Source organism: Hyperolius riggenbachi, chromosome 7 (assembly GCF_040937935.1).
Source record: "Hyperolius riggenbachi isolate aHypRig1 chromosome 7, aHypRig1.pri, whole genome shotgun sequence".
Classification (NCBI taxonomy): domain Eukaryota; kingdom Metazoa; phylum Chordata; class Amphibia; order Anura; family Hyperoliidae; genus Hyperolius; species Hyperolius riggenbachi.
This window is the reverse complement of record NC_090652.1, coordinates 52,491,429-52,516,012: the sequence shown is the minus strand read 5'-3', so window position 1 is coordinate 52,516,012 and position 24,584 is coordinate 52,491,429.

Genomic DNA, 24,584 nt, shown 5'->3' with positions numbered 1-24,584 from the left:
GAAAATGGACCAGCCAAATCCCACCTGGGGTTCATGTTCAAGCTGCTTAAATTTGACCAGCATAATACAACGCATAATACAAATGCCCACTCGCCAGCATAAATACAAGTCTACAGCTTACATTAGTGTACATGTAATTTAACTGCTTTTCATTAACCTCCCTGGTGGTAATCCCGAGCTAGGCTTGGGCTATCTGCTGGGAGCTCTATGCAGAGTATAGCGCTCAGGGGGTGTTTTTACTCACGTCCCAGGTGTCAGGAACCGGCCCGCGGCACGCCTGCGTATACGGTTCCCAACTGCGGGTTTGACCAGATCAAGCGGGGGACAGCCTTATTCAAGCTACAAACAAGGCTGTGACCCCTAAAAAGCTCCTTACTGCCACCACTAGCGGTTTGCTAGACACGTTCACTCAGCTGTCGAGTGCTCAATACGCAATCTGCGTTTTCGTATTTGGGTCAGCTTTGCGCTTAGGCCGAATACGAGAACGCCACGCTAGTGTTGGGCGAACAGTGTTCACCACTGTTCGGGTTCTGCAGAACATCACCCTGTTCGGGTGATGTTCGCGTTCGGCTGAACACCTGATGGTGTTCGGCCTTTTAAGTTCGGGTTCGCCCCGAACTACTAAATGGCCGCCGAACAGGGCCGAACAGGGCCCCTGTTCGGCCGAACAGGGCACTGTTCGGCCGAATACTGCCCCCCTATGGGGTCGCAGGCATAAGGGGGGAGCATGCCCCGATCGCGGGGGGGGTCGGAAATTCCCCCCACCCCCTCCGCTAGCGCTCCCCCCTCTGCCCGCTTCCCCATACAAAAGTTTCAGGAAGTACCGGTCCGGTGGTAGTGGGTGGCTGGCAGTGGGCGGCACTGTGAAGTGAGTGACTGAGGAGGAGGAGTCCGGAGAGTGACGCATTGAGGGAGGCCGGGCAGCGGGCGGTTCAGCAGTAGTACCGTACTACTGCTGAACCGCCCGCTGCCCGGCCTCCCTCAACGCGTCACTCTCCGGACTCCTCCTCCTCAGTCACTCACTTCACAGTGCCGCCCACTGCCAGCCACCCACTACCACCGGACCGGTACTTCCTGAAACTTTTGTATGGGGAAGCGGGCAGAGGGGGGAGCGCTAGCGGAGGGGGTGGGGGGAATTTCCGACCCCCCGCGATCGGGGCATGCTCCCCCCTTATGCCTGCGACCCCATAGGGCCCCCAAAAGCGGGATGTTCGGGGAGTTCGGGGTTCGGCCCGAACATGCCGAACATTGCGGCCATGTTCGGCGAACTTTCCCGAACCCGAACATCCAGGTGTTCGCCCAACACTACGCCACGCACACACACACAGTTGCAATCTTACACTGTAGTGAAGCAAAACCACTAACATTCGTTCCGAACGATACTGTTAGCCACTCTGCTGTCGCTACTCGCACTGGCGTTTTCGTACGTTGGGTCAGCTGCGCGCTTTAGGCCAACGTATGACAAACGCCCCCACACACAATGCAATTACAATTTCATATGGTAGTGTTGCTCAAGCATACAATTAGGCATGGATTTATACACAGTTGCACTGCAATCTCTTCTAGGCTATGAGTGTTAGTTTAGTACAGCAGAAGTCAAGCTTATTAAATAATAATTTAATATTCCAGGGAAAAAAGTGGAACAATGCAGAACCGAATATATACAAAAGACTACAAAAAACAAAATAAAAAGTTACAAAGATAAAAGTTACAAAAATACACACACGGATATTTGCGTAAAAATAAACGGGGGAAAAAGAACGTTTCCAGCTTAGGTTAGAATGTTGTTCGACGGGAGGACGCCGTTTCGACCAGGAAAATCCTTAAATAACCATACCACCAGGGGGGTTAATACCATCAGGGTCAGAAGATAATTCTGTTTCAAAAACTCACCTCTATTACTGTTCCCAGGTCCTGTGTAAGATTTTGGGGTATTGAGGTAATTCATAAACTTAGATTCCATTTCTTGTTTACTGAATAGGAAGACATGACTGGTCTGTGTTCTTAGAAAGCTTCTGATCCCTGGTTCATCATAGCTGTATTTTATATTATAAATCACCACTATCAGGGAATTCTTTTTTCCTGTTTATAAAAATACAAAAAGAAAGAAGATGATACAAAATTGCTTGTACACATCTGTGAAATTCAGACAAGATTTTTTTTTTTTTGCTTTGTTCAAATGTTGTTCTAGTGAGATTTTTTTTACAATTATTCCTATCTTTTAAATTTAGAAAAGTGACAGAAACATACTTACACATATTGATTAGACTCTACGTTTGTTCAAAGTAGTATTACTTAAAGGACAAATGAAGTGAGAGGGATGTGAAGGCTGCCATATTTATTTCCTTTTAAACAATACCAGTTTCCTGGCAGCCCTGCTGATCTATTTGGCTGCAGTAGTTTCTGAATAACACCAGAAACAAGCATGCAGCTAATCTTGTCAGATCTGACAATAATGTCAGAAACCCCTGACCTGCTGCATGCTTGTTCTGGGTCTATGACTAAAACTATTAGAGACAGCTGATCAGCAAGCAACTGGTATTTATTAAAAGGAAATAAATATGGCAGTCTCCATATCCCTCTCACATCAGTTGTCCTTTAAACAGTCCTTTGGGAATGGTAGTTTTCAGTAAGTTTAATTAACTGTTAAACAGTGTCGGACTGGGAGTTGGAAAAACTGAGGAAATCCACCTGCTGGCCAAGCAACAGAAACTCTGTGTTATTACTCCCAATAGAAACATGTAGTAAGTGCGAGCACCCGGGACTCGTTGGCTAAATGTTCCCATTCAAGTGAATGGGATAGTTTAGCATCCCGCGGTTACCGCTGTTGATTCCGCAAATGAGTCGTTCCGTTCCCGATTTATCGCATGCGGCTTCCAGGGATGATCCACCGGCGTGTCTTGATGTCCCCTTGTGTGCGAGGATGAGAACCAACGATTGCCATGGGACGCCGATGATTGCCACAGGAAGCCCTGCGCCACCCCCAACGTGACAACGCAGAACAGAAGGCCGGAGGACACCACCAAGCGTTCATGTGAACCGGCCCTTAGTCTCCACTGTGAGCAGCAATACCTGATTACTGCTGCTTGGCTAGCAAGTAGATTTCCTAAATCAAACCCCCTCCCAGTCCGACACTGCTGCTAAAAGCTAATCTGTAGCTATACAAAAAAGTCTGACACTTACCTATGGAGAGGGAAGGCTCTGAATCCTATTGAGGCTTCCCTGTCCCGTCTCGGTCCCCTCATTCCAGCACTGTCACCTGAATAAGTTATGCCACCTACAAAGTTACACTGCCTCAATAGTGCACATGCATGAGCATGTGATGAGTGCACTCCCTCAAACATGCACAGTATGGAGTTAAGTGTCTTTGAGGGTTCTCAGGGTCACTAATGCTCCCGAAGCCTTCTGTGGGACCCCAAAGGCATTTTCGACCAGTTAGCTAAATAATACATGCAATGGGATGACAAAGCTGGAATGAGGGGACCGAGAGGGGACTGGGAAAGCTCAATAGGACTCAGATTCTTCCCTCCCATAGGTAAGTATCAGATTTTTTTTTCTTCACTTCAGTTTTATTTTAAAAAGGAACGTCACTGTATATAACCTTAAGTGAACCTGAGGTAACATTTTGAACAAAGGTTAGAGTATCTCATTAGAGGGAAGCCTCTGGATCATCCATGGACTTCCCTCAAAGTACAAGCTAGAAGTTTTGAATAAGGATGATATCATTTACTGACTAACTTAAAAGAATAAACGTGAGCTTTTGGCTGAGAAGCCTTCAATAGAGATGGCCCGAACATCCAATTTTAGGTTTTCGAACCTTTGCCAAATGTTCGATTTGTGCGAACTTTCGCGAACCGCAATAGACTTCAATGGGGAGGTGAACTTTGAAAACAAGAAACATTTATGTGGCCACAAAAGTGATGGAAAAGATGTTTCAAGGGGTCTAACACCTGGAGGGGGGCATGGCGGAGAGGGATACATGCCCAAAGTCCCGGGGAAAAATCTGGATGTGACGCAAAGCAGCGTTTTAAGGGCAGAAATCACATTGAATGCTAAATTGCAGGCCTAATGTGATTTAAAACATCTTGCATGTGTATACATCAATCAGGGAGTGTAATTAGAGTTCTGCTTCACACTGACACACCAAACTCACTGTGTAACGCACCACAAACAGCTGTTTGTGTAGTGACGGCCGTGCTGGACTGGTGCGCACCATGGCGAGATTGCTCTTCCTCACTCAGTGATGTCAGGTAATGTGTGACTGCCTTATCAACTTTCAATGGTTCTTTTTCTACCATTGTTAAAGCTTACATCTATTTTCTTAAATAATCGTTCTGCTTGCTATTCAGTACCTGCACGAGAATCTTTTATGGAGTCTGCCTTTGTGAGTGACCTTGGGTAATGGCCATGGAATCAGGGTTTGATTCCAGTCCGGAGTGGGAGCCTGAGAACTGGCTACCACTACTGCACATCCAAGTAAGGACCCATTTGCTGTATAAGTAATGTACCTGCCCTGACCGTGCTTAGCAGACCAGGCTTCTGTGGTCTGCCATCCATTCAAGTGAAAGGTATGCACTGACTGCCAGGTATAATACAATGTGCAGTCAAAGATGCAGTGAAAGGTATGCTGTGACTGCAAACAGCTGTTTGTGTAATGACGGCCATGCTGGACTGGTGCGCACCATGACGAGAGTGCAGGTGATGGCGGCTGTCCAGCCCATGTGGTCGCCGGGCTGAGGTAGCTGAATGACAGAACAGTGACTGTCCAGCTGACCAAATTTGGTCTGTCCACAATGAGGCAACGACCTTATTATCTTTGGTGTGCCACTCCCCAAGACACTCATATAGCCGGCGGTCATTGCTTCATTGTGATACACAAGCCCCTTCACCGCTGCAAGGTAATGATCATGAAGGGGAATGGGCACATGTACATGCCTTTTGTTTTGTTGTTGCAGCCACAGTGCAGCCAGAAAAATTAGGCAGGCATGTACGCACACCAGTAAAATTATTATAGCAGCAGCCTTAAAAATTCAGGAATCTGCCTGGAGTCCTGGACCCTGTTGGTGGTGGCGGAGAAGGCAGTCAAGCGGCCTGTGGGCAGAGGTGCTGTGTGGGGAGCAACTTAGTCTTGGGGCAGGCAGCCAGTCACACGGCGTGCAGGCAAAGATGCTGTATGTGACTGACTTATTCTTCGGGCGGGCAGTAGCCCTCCGGGATCCATGCCTCATACATTTTGATAAAGGTGAGGTACTGAAACCTTTTGTGACTTAGGCAACTTCTCTTCTCAGTGACAATGCTTTCAGCTGTGCTGAAGGTCCTTTCTGACTGGACACTTGAGGCAGGGCAAGACAGAAGTTGGATGGCAAATTGGGACAGCTCTGGCCACAGGTCAAGCCTGCGCACCCATTAGTCCAAGGGTTCATCGCTGCTCACAGTGTCTACATCCACACTTAAGGCCAGGTAGTCAGCTACCTGCTGGTCCAGGCGTTGGTGGAGGGTGGATCCGGAAGCGCTAATGTCCGCATGTCTGACATCACCATGAGATAACTGGAGTGTCCTGTACTTGCCTGCGTGGACATGGTAAAAGGATTACTGGCAGTAGTACCTTTATTGCGTTGTGCTGTGACGTCACCCTTAAACACATTGTAAGGCATAGTGCCAGCTTGTTCTGCTTGTGCTGCATCCTTTCTGCCTTCAGGTGAGTTGGTAACATGTATGCCACTTTGTGCCTATACTGAGGGTCTAGTAGCGTGGCCACCCAGTACAGCTCATTCCCCTTGAAATTTTTTATACGGGGGTCCCTCAGCAGGCTGGACAGCATGAAAGATGCCATTTGCACAAAGTTGGATCCAGACGTACTATCCATCTCCTCTTGCTCTTCCTCAGTGACGACAGGTAAGTCCTCCTCCTCCCCCCAGCCACGAACAATACCACGGGAATGTCGAGCAGCACCAGCCCCCCATGACGCCTGCTGCAGTTGTTCTTCTGCCGCCTCCTCCTCCAAAGAAACACCTTCCGCATCATCTGAGTCTGACTCCTCTTCCCCACATGACTCTTCCTCCTCCTCCCCCCTCTGTGCTGCCGCAGGCATTGAGGAAACAACTGGCTCGAATGAAAATTGCTCCCATGACTGTTCCCGCCGTAACTGTTCCTCTTCACGCTCCTCCACAGCTTGATTCACCACTCTACGCACGGCACGCTCCAGGAAGTAAGCGTACAGAATCAAGTCACTAATGGTGCCTTCACTGCGACTCACCAGGTTAATCACCTCCTCAGTAGAGGTGTAGCGAACGGTTCGCCGGCGAACGGTTCCAGGCGAACATTGGTGGTTCGCGTTCACCTGCGCCAGGCGAACTTTTACAGAAGTTCGATTCACCCCATAATGCACTATGAGGGTCAACTTTGACCCTCTGCATCACAGTCAGCAGGCACATTGTAGCCATTCAGGCTACAGTAAGCCCTGGAGCCCCACCCCCCTTATATAGGGCAGGCTCCGGCGGCCATTACACTCACTCGTGTGCCTGCTAGTGAGAGGAAAGGGACAGCTGCTGCAGACTTGTTCTTCTAGGGACAGATTAGTTAGGTTCTATGCTGCTTTGCTTGCTCCTGGCTGATTGTTATTGCTTTATAGCACCCTAGATTTTGTCAGAGCTCATCCTGTACTTTTTTTTTTTTTTTTTTACTGTGCGTCAAACTGACACTTTTGTTGCATGCACAGCCTTGCTAATTGATAGTGTGTGTGTGCCACTGCCAGCAGCCCAGCACATTCAGTGACTGACTGCCTGTGTGTGTGACAGGGAGCTGCACATTGTACTACCCAGTACTGCATATACCCAGTACCTGTTGTGTTTACTTAACCCACCTCATCACTGCATATACCTAGCTTTGTGTTGAGTGAACCCAGCTCACTGCATCCTACTACTACCTGTTGTGTTTACTTAACCCACCTCATCACTGCACATAACTACCTGTAGTGTTGAGTGAACCCAGCTCACTGCATACACCTACTACCTGCTGTGTTTACTTAACCCACCTCATCACTGCACATAACTACCTGTAGTGTTGAGTGAACCCAGCTCACTGCATATACCTACTACCTGTTGTGTTTACTTAACCCACCTCATCATTGCACATAACTACCGGTAGTGTTGAGTGAACCCAGCTCACTGCATATACCTACTACCTGTTGTGTTGAGTGAACCCAGCTCACTGCATACACCTACTACCTGTTGTGTTTACTTAACCCACCTCATCACTGCACATAACTACCTGTAGTGTTGAGTGAACCCAGCTCACTGCATATACCTACTACCTGTTGTGCTTACTTAACCCACCTCACCACTGCACATAACTACCTGTAGTGTTGAGTGAACCCAGCTCACTGCATCCTACTACTACCTGTTGTGTTTACTTAACCCACCTCATCACTGCACATAACTACCTGTAGTGTTAAGTGAACCCAGCTCACTGCATATACCTACTACCTGTTGTGTTGTGTGAACCCAGCTCACTGCATCCTACTACTACCTGTTGTGTTTACTTAACCCAGCTCATCACTGCACATAACTACCTGTAGTGTTGAGTGAACCCAGCTAACTGCATACACCTACTACCTGTTGTGTTTACTTAACCCACCTCATCACTGCACATAACTACCTGTAGTGTTGAGTGAACCCAGCTCACTGCATCCTACTACTACCTGTTGTGTTTACTTAACCCACCTCATCACTGCACATAACTACCTGTAGTGTTGAGTGAACCCAGCTCACTGCATATACCTACTACCTGTTGTGTTTACCTAACCCACCTCATCACTGCACATAACTACATGTAGTGTTGAGTGAACCCAGCTCACTGCATCCTACTACTACCTGTTGTGTTTACTTAACCCACCTCATCACTGCACATAACTACCTGTAGTGTTGAGTGAACCCAGCTCACTGCATACTACTACTACCTGTTGTGTTTACCTAACCCACCTCATCACTGCACATAACTACATGTTGTGTTGAGTGAACCCAGCTCACTGCATACACCTACTACCTGTTGTGTTTACTTAACCCACCTCATCACTGCACATAACTACCTGTAGTGTTGAGTGAACCCAGCTCACTGCATATACCTACTACCTGTAGTGTTGAGTGAACCCAGCTCACTGCATCCTACTACTACCTGTTGTGTTTACTTAATCCACCTCATCACTGCATATACCTAGCTTTGTGTTGAGTGAACCCAGCTCACTGCATATACCTACTACCTGTTGTGTTGAGTGAACCCACCTCACCGCATCCTAGTACCTTTACTGTTCAGTGAACCCAGCTCACTGCATATACCTAGCATCCCCCCCGAGATGGACAAAATGGACAAACCAGGTAGAGGAAGAGGTAGAGGCAGACCCAGAGGAAGGCCACCAGGCACCGGCAGGTCTGTGCGAGGTGGTGTTGCTGTGATTTCGTGTGGACCTGCCCCAAAATACAGTGCTCAGAAGAAGGCACGTGCCATCACTTCCCAAAATCGTGAGGAGGTGATTGAGTATTTAACACAGAACACCTCATCTCCCGCAGCCACCAGCACTACAACAAGCACCACATCCGCTGCATTTGACACTTCGCAGGAGTTATTTGGTGGTGGTGGTGGTGAAATCACCGATTCACAGCCACTACTGCAACAACAAGAAGAAGGCGCAGGTACACCACCTCCTACGTCTGAGTTAGGTGGTGATAGTATGGACGTAACGTGTGTGGAGGTGGCTGATGAAACACCTGAAGTTGGTGCAGTTGAGGAGGTGTCTGAGGAAAGTGCAGCTGGCCAGGAGGATTATGATGACGATTATACGGATACCACATATGTTCCCGGTAGAGGAGATGACCAGGGGGACAGTTCAGAGGAGGAGTCAGAGAGGACTAGGAGGAGACGACTCCATAATAGAAGCAGAGGGAGCTCGTCCTCAGAAACAGCTGGGGGCAGTGTCCGGCGCCATGTATCGCCAGCTATGGCCAGACAGCCAACATGCCCTTCAACGTCAGCTGCTGATGCCACCGTAGCGCCATCACCCCAGGGGGGCTCAGCGGTTTGGAAATTTTTTAACGTGTGTGTCTCAGATCGGAGCAAAGCCATCTGTTGTCTCTGCCAGCAAAAATTGAGCCGTGGAAAGGCCAACTCTCACGTAGGGACAAGTGCCTTACGAAGGCACCTGGAGAAAAGGCACAAACAGCTATGGCAAGAAGCCTGAGGAAAAGCAGCACCCCTCAAAAGACAAGCCACCCTCCTTCTCCTCTTCTTCCTTCAGGTGCATCGTCTTCATCCACTTTCTCCCTTGCACCTTCACAGCCACCCTCCTCCACACCGCCTCTTCCCTTCAGCGGTTCCTTCTCCTCTGCCCACAGCAGTACCCAGCTGTCCGTGAAGGAAGTATTTGAGCGGAAGAAGCAAATGTCTGCCAGTCACCCTCTTGCCCGGCGCCTGACAGCTGGCGTGGCGGAACTATTAGCTCGCCAGCTATTACCAAACAAGCTGGTGGATTCGGAGGCTTTCCGTAAATTTGTGGCCATTGGTACACCGCAGTGGAAGATACCAGGCCGCAATTATTTTTCACAAAAGGCCATACCCAAACTCTTCTGTGCAGTTGAGAGGCAAGTGGTGTCATCACTGGCACACAGCGTTGGGTCAAGGGTCCACCTGACCACGGATGCCTGGTCTGCCAAGCACGAGCAGGGCAACTACATTACATACACAGCCCATTGGGTCAACCTGGTGACCGATGGCAGCAAGCAGGGAGTACGTGGCTGCGCAGAGGACCGACTTGTCACACCTCCACGGCTTGCAGGCAGGCCTCCAGCCACCTCCTCTCCATCTGCTATCACCGCTTCGCTGTCGTCATCCTCCTCCTCCTCCTCCTTGGCTGGTGCCGCCATCTCCTCTCCAGCTACACAGCCCCAGCACCCCAGGGCCTATGCTGCATGCCAGGTGCGACGGTGTCATGCAGTGTTAGACATGTCTTGCCTGAAAGCGGAGAGTCACACTGAAGCAGCTCTGCTGGCTGCTCTTAACAAACAGGTGGAGCAATGGCTGACCCCGCACAAGCTTGAGATCGGCAACGTGGTGTGTGACAATGGCAGCAATCTCATTGCTGTGTTGAATTTGGGAAAGCTGACACACATACCCTGCATGGCACATGTGCTTAATCTGGTCGTGCAAAGATTTGTGTCCAAGTACCCAGGCTTAGAGGACGTCCTGAAGCAGGCCAGGAAGTTGTGTGGGCATTTCAGGCGCTCTTACAAGGCCATGGCACGCTTTGCGGAGATTCAGCGTAGAATGAACTTGCCGGTGAGACGCCTGATTTGCGATAGCCCGACTCGCTGGAATTCCACCGTGCTGATGTTCTCTCGCCTGCTAGACCAGGAAACAGCTGTCACCCAGTACCTGTATAATTACAGTACAAGGACACAATCTGGGAGGATGGGGATGTTCTGGCCCAACAACTGGACACTGATGCGAAATGCATGCAGGGTCATGGAGCCCTTTGAGGAGGTGACCAAACTGGTGAGTCGCGATGAGGGCACCATCAGCGACTTGATCCCCTACGCCTACTTCCTGGAGCGTGCCGTGCGTAGAGTGGTGGATACAGCTGTGGAGGAGCGTGAACGAGAACAGTTACGGCAGCAGGAGTCGTGGGATCCATTTACACCCGAACCCGATGTTTCCACAACACCGGTGGCAGCACAGAGGGGGGAGGAGGAGGAAGAAGAGGAGTCGTGTGGGGAAGGAGAGGAGTCAGACTCTGATGATGGTGATGATGAGGAAGGTGTTTCTGTGGAGGAGGAAGAGGCGGCGGAAGGAGAACAACCGCGGCAGCCATCACAGGGGGCTTCTGCTGCTCCACGTTCCTGTGGTATTGTTCGTGGCTGGGGGGAGGAAGAGGAGTTGCGTCCCGTCACAGAGGAAGAGCAAGAGAAGATGGAGAGTACGTCTGCATCCAGCTTTGTGCAGATGTCCTCTTTCATGTTGTCCAGCCTGTTGAGGGATCCCCGTATCAAAAAACTCAAGACGAATGACCTGTACTGGGTGGCCACGCTACTAGACCCTCGGTACAGGCACAAAGTGGCCGACCTGTTACCAACTCAACACAAGGCGGAAAGGATGCAGCACTTTCAGAACAAGCTGTCGATGATGCTTTATAATTCATTTAAGGGTGATGTGGATGCACAACGCAATCAAGGTACCACTGGCAGTAACCCTCCTCCTCCCAAGTCCACGCAGGCAAGGACAGGACGCTCCAGCGATCTCAGGGTGATGTCAGACATGCGGACGTTCTTTTGTCCAACTCCTAGCCATAATCCTTCCGGATCCACCATCAAACAACGCCTGGAGCGGCAGGTAGCCGACTACCTGGCCTTGAGTGTGGATGTAGACTCTGCGAAAAGCGACGATGAACCCTTGGACTACTGGTTGCGCAGGCTTGACCTGTGGCCAGAGCTGTCCCAATTTGCCATACAACTTCTCTCTTGCCCTGCCGCAAGCGTCCTGTCAGAAAGGACCTTCAGTGCAGCTGGAGGCATAGTTACTGAGAAGAGAAGTCGCCTAAGTCACGACAGTGTTCAGTACCTGACCTTTATCAAAATGAATGAGGAATGGATCACGGGAGGGCTACTGCACAACCGAAGACTAAGTCAGTCCCCACACACAGCATCTCTGCCTGCAGGCCGCTTGACTGCCTTCTCCGCCACCACCAACAGGGTCCAGGACTCTAGGCGGATTCCTGAATTTTTAAGGCTGCTGCTAGCAGCGGCCGCTACACTAATTTTTCTGGTGCGTGTACATGTGCCCATCCCCCTTCATGATCATTACCTTGCCGCGGTGAAGGGGCTTGCGCATCACAATGAAGCAATGACCGCCGGCTATTTGAGTGTCTCGGGTGGGGGTGGCACACAAAAGATAATAAGGTCATTGCTTCATTGTGGTCAGACCAAATTTGATCAGCTGGACAGTCACTGTTCTGTCATTCAGCTACATCAGCCGGGCGATGTATGGGCTGAAAAGCCACCATCACCTGCACTCTCATCATGGTGCGCACCAGTCCAGCACGGCCGTCACTACACAAACGGCTGTTTGCAGTCACTGCATACCTTTCACTGCATCTGTGACTGCACATTATACCTGGCAGTCAGTGCATAACTTGCACTTGCATGGATACACTTTTAAACAATTTAAAAATACAACCATCTACACTTGCAAACAATTTAAAAATACAACCATCTAAACTTTCAAACAATTTAAAAATACAACCATCTATCATTTTCAAAAAATTTTAAAAAAGGGCAAAAAAACTTGCCCTCCGTAAAACATTCTTGGCAAATGCTTTCGACTTGGTTTGTCTTCCGCTGGCTCAAGGGTCCATCTGACCACAGATGCCTGGTCTGCAAAGCACGGTCAGGGCAGCTACAGCATGGGTCTCAGCAGGCTCCCACTTCGGGCCGCAATCCAACCTTCATTCCCCGCGGTGACAATGGCAGACTTGCCCTCCATAACGGATTCCCGTTAAAGGATTTAAAGTAAATTCATTTCAATTAGGGCCGCAAAAGGTCCTCCTGAGTCCTGTATTGTTATTTTTGGTCACTACCTCGGGGCGGGCGTGCATGCCTGCCTGCCTCCCTCCTTGCCTGGATGTGTGGTGGTAGCCGTTGATCAGGCTCCAACTCCGGAACGCAATACAAGAGGGAGCTCGTCCTCAGAAACAGCTGGGTGCAGTGTCCGGCGCCATGTATTGCCCGCTATGGCCAGACAGCCAACATGCCCTTCAACGTCAGCTGCTGATGCCACTGTAGCGCCATCAGCCCAGGGGGGCTCAGCAGTTTGGAAATTTTTTAACGTGTGTGTCTCAGATCGGAGCAAAGCCATCTAGTGTCTCTGCCAGCAAAAATTGAGCCGTGGAAAGGCCAACTGTCACGTAGCGACAAGTGCTTTACGAAGGCACCTGGAGAGAAGGCACAAACAGCTATGACAAGAACACCTGAGGAAAAGCAGCACCCCTCAAAAGACAAGCCGCGGAGAACAACCGCGGCAGCCGTCACAGGGGGCTTCTGCTGCTCCACGTTCCCATGGTATTGTTCGTGGCTGGGGGGAGGAAGAATGGCTACACTTAAACAATTTAAAAATACAACCATCTAAACTTTCAACCAATTTAAAAATACAACCATCTAAACTTTCAAACAATTTAAAAATACAACCATCTAAACTTTCAAACTATTTAAAAATACAACCATCTATCATTTTCAAAAAATTTAAAAAAAGGGCAAAAAAACTTGCCCTCTGTAAAACATTCTTGGCAAATGCTTTCGACTTGGTTTGTCTTCCGCTGGCTCAAGGGTCCCTCTGACCACAGATGCCTGGTCTGCAAAGCACGGTCAGGGCAGCTACAGCATGGCTGCCCGCTGCCCTCCTTGGATGTGTAATGGTAGCCGTTGCTCAGGCTCCACACCGGATTCAAACCCCTCATTCCCCGGCCATTACCCGGGGTCACAATGGCAGACTTGCCCGCCTCCACAGGATTCTCATTGTAGCGGTACTGAACAAGTACACAGCAAGTAGAAAATGTAATTTAAAAACAAAACGTAAGCTTTTTAACAATGCCATGGAAAGTTGAGAAGGAAGTCACGCATTACCTGACATCACTGAGTGGGGAAGAGCAATCTCGTCATGTTGCGCAGTAGTCCAGCATGGCCGTCACTACACAAACAGCTGTTTGCGGTGCGTTACACAGTGAGTTTGGTGTGTCAGTGTGAAGCAGTACTCTAATTACACTCCCTGATTGATGTATACACATGCAAGATGTTTTAAAGCACCTTAGGCCTGCAATTTAGCATTCAATGTGATTTCTGCCCTTAAAACGCTGCTTCGTCACATCCAGATTTTTCCGGGACTTTTGGCATGTATCCCACTCCGCCATGCCCCCGTCCAGGTGTTAGACCCCTTGAAACATCTTTTCCATCACTTTTGTGGCCAGCATAATTTTTTCTATTTTTCAAAGTTCGCCTCCCCATTGAATTCTATTGCGGTTCGCAAACTTTTCCGCGAACCGAACCTTCCGCGGAAGTTCGCGAACCCGGTTCGCGACCGAAAATCGGAGATTCGCGACATCTCTACTCCTCAAACGGCCGCATGAACCTGCTGGCATTTCACATCAATGTCCACGTCCAGTTGTTGGGCCAGAACATCCCCATCTCCCCAGATTGTGTCCTTTTACTGTAATTGTACAGGTACTGGGTGACGGCTTTCTCCTTTTCTAGCAGGCGAGAGAACATGACCAGGGTCGAATTCCAGCGAGTCGGGCTATCACATATCAAGCGTCTCACAGGCAAGTTGATTCTCCGCTGAATGCCCGCAAAGCGTGCCATGGCCATGTAAGACCGCCTGAAATGTCCACCCAACTTCCTGGCCTGCTCCAGGACGTCTTCTAAGCCTGGGTACTTTGACACAAATCTTTCAATGACTAGATTCAGCACATGTGCCATGCAGGGTACATGTGTCAGCTCTCCCAAATTCAAAGCGGAAAGGAGATTGCTGCCGTTGTCACACACCACGTTGCCGATCTCCATCTGGTGGGGGGTCAGCCACTGATCCACCTGTTTGTTAGGAGCAGCCAGAAGAGCTGGTCCAGTGTGACTCTCCGCTTTAAGGCAAGACATGTCTAAGATGGTGTGACACCGTCGTACCTGGCATGCAGCATAGGCCCTGGGGAGATGGGGCTGTGTAGCTGGAGAGGAAATTGCAGCACCAGTAGAGTTGAACTGCCATTCAGCTGAGGAGGAGGAGAACGATAGCGAAGAGGATGTAGCAGGAGGAGAAGGAGAGGAGGTGGCAGGAGGCATACCTGCAAGCCGTGGAGGTGTCACAAGTTGGTCCGCCGCACAGCCACGTACTCCCTGCTTGTCAGCGGTCACCAGGTTGACCCAATGGGCTGTGTAAGTTATGTAACTGCCCTGACCATGCTTGGCATACCAGGCATCCATGGTCAGATGGACCCTTGACCCAACGCTGTTCGCTAGAGATGACACCACTTGCCTCTCAACTTCATGGTACAGTTTGGGTATCGCCTTCTTAGAGAAATAATTGCGGCCTGGTATCTTCCACTGCAGTGTCCCAATCGCCACAAATTTAAAGAAGGCCTCAGAGTCCACCAGCTGGTATGGTAACAGCTGGCGAGCTAACAGTTCAGCCAAGCCAACTGTCAAATGCCAGGCAAGGGGGTGACTGGCAGAAATTGGCTTCTTCCGCTCAAAGATTTCCTTCACGGACACCTGGTTGCTGTGGGCAGAGGAGCAGGAACCGCTCAAGGTGAGAGGCGGAGTGGAGGAGGGTGGCTGTGATTGTGAAGGTGCAATGGAGAAAGCGGCTGAAGATGCTGCACCTAAGGGAGGAAGAGGAGAAGGAGGGGGATTTTGCTTTCGTGTGCTGCTTTTGCTCAGGTTCTCTTCCCATTGCAGTTTAAACCTTTTTTGCAGGTGCCTTCGTAAGGCAGTTGTCCCTACGTGGGTGTTGGCCTTTCCACGGCTCAATTTTTGGAGGCAGAAAGAACAGATGGCATTGCTCTGATCTAGGGACGACACACTAAAAAATTTCCAAACCGCTGAGCCCCCCTGGGGTGGTGGCACTATGGTGGCATCAGCAACTGACGTTGAAGGGCATGTTGGCTGGCTGTCCATAGGTGGCGATACATGGCGCCGGATACTGCCACCAACTTTTTCTGATGACGAGTTCCCCCTGCTTCTTTCAGCAACTTACCTCCTCCTACTCCTCTCTGACTCCCCCTCTGAACTGTCCACCTGGTCATCTTGTCTCTTAAGATCCCACGTGGTATCCGTGTCATCGTCATCATCATAATCATCCTGCCCAGCTTCGCTTGCCTCAGACACCTCCAAAACTGCACCAACAGCAGGTCCTTCATCATCCTCATCCTCACACGTTACGTCCATAGTGTCACCACCTAACTCACACATATGAGGTGGTGTAACTTGCTTAGTGCCTTCATCTTGTTGTAACAATAATGGCTGTGAATCAGTGAATTCCCCACCAAATATCTCCTGCAAAGTGTCAAATGCAGTGGATGTGGTGCTTGTAGTAGCGTTGGTGGCTGCGGAAGATGAGGTGTTCTGTGCTAAATAGTCAACCACGTCCTGACAATTTTGGGAGTTGATGGGACGTGCCTTCTTCTGAGCACTGTACTTTGGGCCAGGGCCGCACAAAATCACATCAACACGACCTCGCACAGACCTGCCGGGTGGCTTTCCTCTGGGTCTGCCTCTACCTCTTCCTCTACCTGTTTTGTCCATTTTGTCCATATCGGGGGGATGAAGTGAAAGGTATGCACTGACTTGAATAATAAAATGTGCAGTCACACAGATGCAGTTAACAGGTATGCACGTAGGGATGAGCGTAATGACGTAATTACGATTTCGTGAAATTTCGCGTAATTAGTGTAATTACGATTATGGCCGTAAGTACATAATCGTAATGAAGAAGGATTTGAAGTGGGTATCGCGAAATTAATGCGTAAGGTCATGCTCCCAAGCAGGAAAGTTGCCGCATGGATCAATGTTAGGTAGCCGCCGACTTTAAGGTTTAATAGCAAAGCCCCCTTAAATGCTAAGAGCCTCAAATTTGGAGAATATATTAAGGAGATCAGAAGGAATAAGAGGAAAATATTTTTTTTCAAAAAGACCTTATAGTTTTTCAGAAAATCGATTTTAAAGTTTCAAAGGAAAAATGTATACATTTAAAAACCCGCCGACTTTAACGGTTAATAGCAAAGCCTGCTTAAAATTTAGGAACACCAAATTCCCAGGGTATATTAAGGGGATCAGTGGGAATAAGAGGAATTTTTTTTTAAAAAGACCTTATAGTTTTTGAGAAAATCGATTTTTAAGTTTCAAGGGCAAAAATGTCTTTCAAATGCAGAAAATGTCAGTTTTTTTTGCACAGGTAACAATAGTGTATTATTTTCATAGATTCCCCCAAGTGGGAAGAGTTTTACTTACTTTGTTCTGAGTGTGGGAAATATAAAAAAAAACGACGTAGGGTCCCCCCTCCCAGACCTCTTTAACCCCTTGTCCCCCATGCAGGCTGGGATAGCCAGAATGCGGAGCACCGGCCGCATGGGGCTCCGCACCCTGACTATACCAGCCCGCATGGTCCATGGATTGGGGGGTCTCGGAAGGGGAGGGGCAGCCAAGCTTTCCCCTCCCCCTCCGAGCCCTTGTCCAATCCAAGGACAAGGGGCTCTTCTCCACCTCCGATGGACGGTGGAGGTGGAGGCCGCGATTTCCTGGGGGGGGTTCATGGTGGCATCTGGGAGTCCCCTTTAAAAAGGGGTCCCCCAGATGCCCACCCCCCCTCCCAGGAGAAATTAGTATAGGGGTACATGTACCCCTTACCCATTTCCTTTAAGAGTTAAAAGTAAATAAACACACAAACACTTAGAAAAAGTATTTTAATTGAACAAAAAACATAACCATGAAAAAAGTCCTTTAATATTCTTAATTAACCATTAATACTTACCTGTCCCTTTAAATAAATGATCCCTCGCAATAGCCTCGGAAATGTTCTATCAGTTACAATGTAACAAAGTTATTACAATGTAACAACTTTGTTACATTGTAACTACGCCGCACCCAACGTCACTCGCCGCTCAGCGCCACATACACTTACGCGTCCTTGCAGGCCGCTAAGTCCCCGCCGGCTCCCGCTGTCCACCCCGCCCACATCTGTCACCCACATGTCACCCACATGTGGGTGACATGTGGGTGACATGTGGGAGAGGCGGGGAGGGCAGCGGGAGCCGGCGGGACTTAGCGTCCTGCACGGACCCGATCCTTCTGATTTGAAGGAACCCCATTGGTCTGCTAAGGACCAATGGGGCTCCTTGGAGCCCAAATTCAAAGATGCTTAGAGAGCTCTGAGCTATATAACTCAGAGCTCTGTCGGGTCCGTGCAGGCCGCTAAGTCCGCCGGCTCCCGCTGCCTTCCCTGCCTCTCCCACATGTCACCCACATGTCACCCACATGTGGGTGACATGTGGGTGACAGATGTGGGCGGGGTGGACAGCGGGAGCCGGCGGGGACTTAGCGGCCTGCAAGGACGCGTAAGTGTATGCGGCGGCTGAGCGGCGAGTGACGTCGGGGGCGGCGTAGTTGTTACATTGTAATAACTTTGTTAAATTGTAACTGATAGAACACTTCCTAGGCTATTGCGAGGGATCATTTATTTAAAGGGACAGGTAAGTATTAATGGTTAATTAAGGATATTAAAGGACTTTTTTCGTGGTTATGTTTTTTGTTCAATTAAAATACTCTTTCTAAGTGTTTCTGTGTTTATTTACTTTTAACTCTTAAAGGAAATGGGTAAGGGGTACAAGTACCCCTATACTCATTTCTCCTGGGAGGGGGGGTGGGCATCTGGGGGACCCCTTTTTAAAGGGGACTCCCAAATGCCACCATGAAACCCCCCCCCCCAGGAAATTGCGGCCTCCACCTCCACCGCCCATCGGAGGTGGAGAAGAGCCCCTTGTCCTTGGATTGGACAAGGGCTCGGAGGGGGAGGGGAAAGCTTGGCTGCCCCTCCCCTTCTGAGACCCCACAATTCATGGACCATGCGGGCTGGTATAGTCAGGGTGCGGAGCCCCACGCGGCCGGTGCTCCGCATTCTGGCTATACCAGCCTGCATGGGGGACAAGGGGTTAAAGAGGTCTGGGAGGGGGGACCCTACGTCGTTTTTTTTTTATATTTCCCACACTCAGAACGAAGTAAGTAAAACTCTTCCCACTTGGGGGAATCTATGAAAATAATACACTATTGTTACCTGTGCAAAAAAAACTGACATTTTCCGCATTTGAAAGACATTTTTCCCCTTGAAACTTAAAAATCGATTTTCTCAAAAACTATAAGGTCTTTTTGAAAAAAAAAAATTCCTCTTATTCCCACTGATCCCCTTAATATACCCTGGGAATTTGGTGTTCCTAAATTTTAAGCAGGCTTTGCTATTAACCGTTAAAGTCGGCGGGTTTTTAAATGTATACATTTTTCCTTTGAAACTTTAGAATCGATTTTCTGAAAAACTATAAGGTCTCTTTGAAAAAAAATTTTTTCCTCTTATTCCTTCTGATCTCCTTAATATATTCTCCAAATTTGAGGCTCTTAGCATTTAAGGGGGCTTTGCTATTAACCCTTAAAGTCGGCGGCTTCTTTATATTATACCGGAGCGTTATGGTTTAACGCGAAATTACGGTATGGTTTAACACGCAATTACGTTATGAATGAAACGCGAAATTATGCGTTGAAAATTACGCTTACGGTATTTTCAATTACGATTTTAATGGCAATTACGCTACCATAATTTTGCATCGTAATAGCAAATTTCGCATGCGTAATTATAGTAACGCGAAATTACGAAAATTTCGGCTCAACTCTATATGCACGGTGTGGTATATCACACTGCATGCGCTCAACTCACGTAGGTAGGTGGGTGCACAGAAGTGAACAACAGGTAGGTATATGCAGTAATGGGTATTACAATGTGCACCTGTCATTCACACACAGACAGGTAGCGGCCAGGCACAGTGACACTGCATGCGTTCAACTCACTTAGGTAGGTGGGTGCACTGAAGTTAACAACAGGTAGGTATATGCAGTAATAGGTATGACAATGTGCACCTGTCAGTCACACAGAGACAGGTAGCGGCCAGGCACAGTGACACTGCGTGCGCTCAGCTCACATAGGTAGGTAGGTGTACTGTGAACCACAGGTAGGTATATGCAGTAATGGGTATGACAATGTGCACCTGTCAGCCACACACAGACAGGTAGCTGGACAGGCACAGTGACACTGCATGCACTTAACTCATGTAGGTAGGTGGGTGCACTGAAGTGAACAACAGGTAGGTATATGCAGTAATGGGTATTATAATGTGCACCTGGTACACACAGACCGGTAGCGATCAGGCACAGTGACACTGCGTGCGCTCAGCTCACGTAGGTAGGTGGGTGCACTGTGAACAACAAGTAGGTATATGCAGTAATGGAATCAAATGATAATCGCAGCGCTAGCTAAGTGGACAAGTTGGATATAGGGCTGCAAAGAGAATATGGGCTGGTTTTCCTGAGCCCATACAAAAGACAAAACAGATATTAAGGAAAACTCTTGCGCCTAGGTTTCTAATAAACTGATATTTAATAAAATGAGAATCTGTACTAGATAATAGATAAATGCCCGTGCATCACATCTGCAATACTAAACCACAAATTGGGGTCCCTGGTTTGAAGTGGCCCGTTTCGATTGCCAGAAAACGGCCGTAACCCAGTACCCCCTAGGTAACTTGATTGCACAATTAAATAAACGAGCCTCAATAAGAATGGCAATAAATTAGTACAATCACAGATGCAGCACTTAACATGACACATAATACTTCAATAATGCGTAAAAGTAGTGACGTCTCACCACAAAAAATAAAAATACAAATGGCATGCCAATGCGCTCAAGTTAAGAAGTAGAGCAAGAGTTAAAAAATCGTTCCTGGCTAAAATAGCATCCTGGATGGAGTAAAAATAGCAGCCTGATTGAGATGGATGTATAGCAACAATCACTCCTCAGTGGCTGAAGATGTCAAATACTCACGCTACCACAGCGCGTAATTCCAAACGGCTAGTAAGCTGATGTAGTCCGGCCAGAGTGGAGAGGAAAGAGGAAGGTTATGTTCCGGTAAATAGCTCTATCCTGTTTAGCCGCGGCTGCTAGCTCAATACAGGAGAGTCCTGGTTTGACGGATGTTGCTGCAGGGAAATTAACCCCCGTGAACCGGAGATACTGCTTAGTGACGTCACTCACAAGGTTGCACCAATCATGCCAACGCGTTTCGAAAGGATACGCCTTCCTTCGTCAGGGCTTAGCGATTGGTGTGTAGCTTGTCCTTATATCCTCCCTCAACTCCTCCCCTCTCTTTACCGTTCAGCCATTAAAAGCAAAGAGCTCTATATCCTGATTTAAACCCGCTGGGGCTAATGTGTTTAAAGTAAAAATCCAGTAAGATTCCTATCTGGACATCATTTTAATATAGTCTTTAATATAGTCTCCTCCTCTCCAATCCTTCACCCCATTTTGAATAGCATAACATTTTAGCAGTCCGAATTTTCCTTGCTGACAATATTTAAAATGTTTCCCCAAGGGATATTTTTCATCTTTCTTTTGGATGTGTTTAACCCCCCTGGCGGTATGAAAAATTCCGCCAGGGGGCAGCGCAGCAGTTTTTTTTTGTTTGATTTTTTTTTAAATCATGTAGCGAGCCCAGGGCGATCTCCGATCAGGGCGGGATGACGTCACCGATGTCAGCGAGGTCGGGACGTCATTGGGAGTCCAGATCCACCCCTCGGCGCTGCCTGGCACTGATTGGCCAGGCAGCGCACGGGGTCTGGGGGGGGCGCGCGCCGCAACGAATAGCGGCGATCGAGCGCGGGCCGGCGGCGATCAGTGTGCTGGTCCAGCAGGGCCTGAGCGGCACCCTCCGGCGGCTTACCCCGTGTCACACACGGGGTTACCGCTAAGGAGGTTAATATGCTCTGTTATTCTGTCCAGCAGTTTCCTTTTGGTCCTTCCCACATATTGTCTCCTGCATCCACATTCTATCACATAAATGACACCTCTACTGTTGCAATTAAGATGTCCTTGTATATTAAAACTCTCTCCCGTGCTGGTTGATTGAAATGTCTCCCGTGTTGCTTCTTTCTTTGTACTTCTGCATGGGGCACAAAAAGTGCACTTCTTAAAACTGTCCCCCTCAGAATGTAGTTCTTTATGGTTATTTACAGTAGGTGCAATTATATTATTCAGGTTTGAAGCTCGCCTATACACCAGTTTTGGCCTCTCTGGCAAGATTCCATTTAATGTTTTATCATTCTGAAGGATGTGCCAGTATTTGTTAATGATTCTTTTGACCCTGGGTGCTTGCTGGGTATATTGCACATTAATACACAATGGATGTTCACGACTTTCTCTCACTTTTTCCCTAATTAGCTCATCTCTATTTAGCTGTTTAATTTCATCTTCTACCTCTAGTAAATCTTCCAAAGGGTAGTTTCTATCTAAAAACCGCTGTTGGATCAAACCTGATTGTGCTTCATAATCTGCAACACTGGAGCAGTTTCTTCGTAGGCGCAAGTAGGGACATTAGTAAGCCATCTCAAAAGATGGCAGCTGTCCAGATAGATATAGCTGTTCATGTCAACAGCTTTGAAGAAGGCTTTGGTCTTTATACGATTACTGTCCACAGAAATCGTCAAGTCCAAAAAATGTATTTCAGACCGACTATGCTCACATGTAAATTTCAAATTGAAGTCATTTGCAGCCCTATATCCAACTTGTCCGCTTAGCTAGCGCTGCGATTATCATTTGATTGTATTAACTTCTGTTTTGGGTTTCCATTCGTTCAGCAGCTGGTATATATTAATATTTACTTCATTTATTTTTTGTTTTTTGGTTTGTTTATACATTGTATAAACATTCAATTTTCTGCCTTGTTTGCACATTATTTTTCTGACCCATCATCATGACTTCAGAATTACTGGGCAAACTGCATAAAAGTAGTAACTTGTGAACATATAGGGAAGACCATCTTGATAGATTTAAACAGTTTTTTGCACGCAGTGAGAAACCTGCAGCTGAAGCTGTTGATAGTGAGTATATAAAAACTAACTGCAGGAATCTGGAAAAGCTTCTTACACAGGAGACCAAAAGCCTGTGGGAAGTTTTTAGTTTGGAGCGCTACTCTGGGCAGGGTAAGTGCCCGCCGGGACTGGTGGTATCCAAAGCATTGGCTTTTGACCTGCAGACAGAAGAGACCAAAGATGACTGGCATAGGATGTTCAAATCATTTTCACAGCAAGTATTGGAGTTTGTTGTGGAAGTGAGGAAAATGCAATTAATTGGTAATAGTGAAGAAGTACGCAAAACGTATGATACATTAGAACCATTTGCAGAGACTAAGACTTATAAGAAATTGGACTGCAGTATTCAGAGCAGATTATTGAAATTGGAAGAGGAAATTATTGAGCGTAAAATCAAGAAATTCATTTGCGATGAAGAAGCACATGATGACCTTCTTCATGAGGTACAATATGGATTAACTAATGATGAACAGTTTGTACTTAACCTCACTACTCATGAAGTCGACACAGGGTCCCTGAGGGATGCTGATTTATTTGATTTAACGGGGTGTCTAGAGGAAGTGAGTTTAGAGGATATCCATCTGAGCAATACAGTAGAGAATCTGGAAATCGTCAAATCACGATTGACAGACCATGAACACGAATTTCCTACTCTGCCAGATTGAGGGGACGTTTGTACGGCCCCTCCGAAGGAGGGTGTGGGATCGGTGGTTGATCTAAGACCTCCTGTGCTGCCGGAAGACATACAGGAACGGCTGGCCACGCGTGTTGAAGTATCCGATCTTACGGATGTGGATAGCTGTGTGAGTCAAACCCCACGAATTGAATGCAATGGGGCAGAGGTCAGCTCCAATTCTGGAGGGGCCGCTTCCCCTAAGGAGCAGGTGATTGAGACATCAATACCAGTATCGAATAGATATGCTCCCCTTATGGACCTACAGGATAGGCCCCAAAGGGTCAATAAACCTTTGAGGTTTTTGGACTATAGAACAGCCTTAGAGGTGGGTCAGAGGATAGACAGGGGATTAGATACTAGACATTGGACCAGATCTCAGACATCACAGATACAGAGGTGTGGTACTGCAGCTAATCCCAGATTAACACGGGAACCCAGAATTACTAATCATTTTTTTCCCAAGGACAACAGATCAGGCCAAGGTACAGGGGGAGTAGGGGTAAAGGACAGTCTAAGAAAAAGGAGATCCTGAACCTAGAATTGCCACCGGGCGAATCGGGAGAAGGGATTTTTAACTTAAGTTCAAGAATTTTAAACACCTCAGAAGTTTCTTTATTATCAAAGGTTTTGAAATATGCACCTACAGCGAAATTTAACAAATTTGACACCTTTGTAGGTGTCAAGAAATTCACTAGGCAGTTAGCTTTAAAAAAATATTTCAGCAAAAAACCACTCAAGGACCCTGTGAGGGATGATATTGATATTTTTATGCATTCTGCTCTGAAGAGTAGGTCCAAATTCTTTCCAAGGGCAGAAGTCAGCGATTCAATGTCAACATTTGAAACTATGGTGCTTAATGACATTAAAAATATTAACAACACCAAATTCTCAAATTTAACAAGAGGTGAAAAGACAGCAATTAAAACATTAAGAGACGACCCAGACATTATAGTACGTCCAGCTGACAAGGGGGGAGGAGTGGTCATTATGGACGGGGTCCAGTATATGAGAGAGGCCAAATGACAGCTTGATGACTCTGTGACTTATAGGTTACTTAAAAACAACCCTGTTATAGGTTTTATGAGTGATTTGAAGTTGCTTAGTAATGAAGGGAAAAAGGAGGGAATCTTGACTTTACAGGAGGCAGAGTATGTTTTACAGACTCATCCCAGGATTCCGGTCTATTACCACCTCCCCAAGAT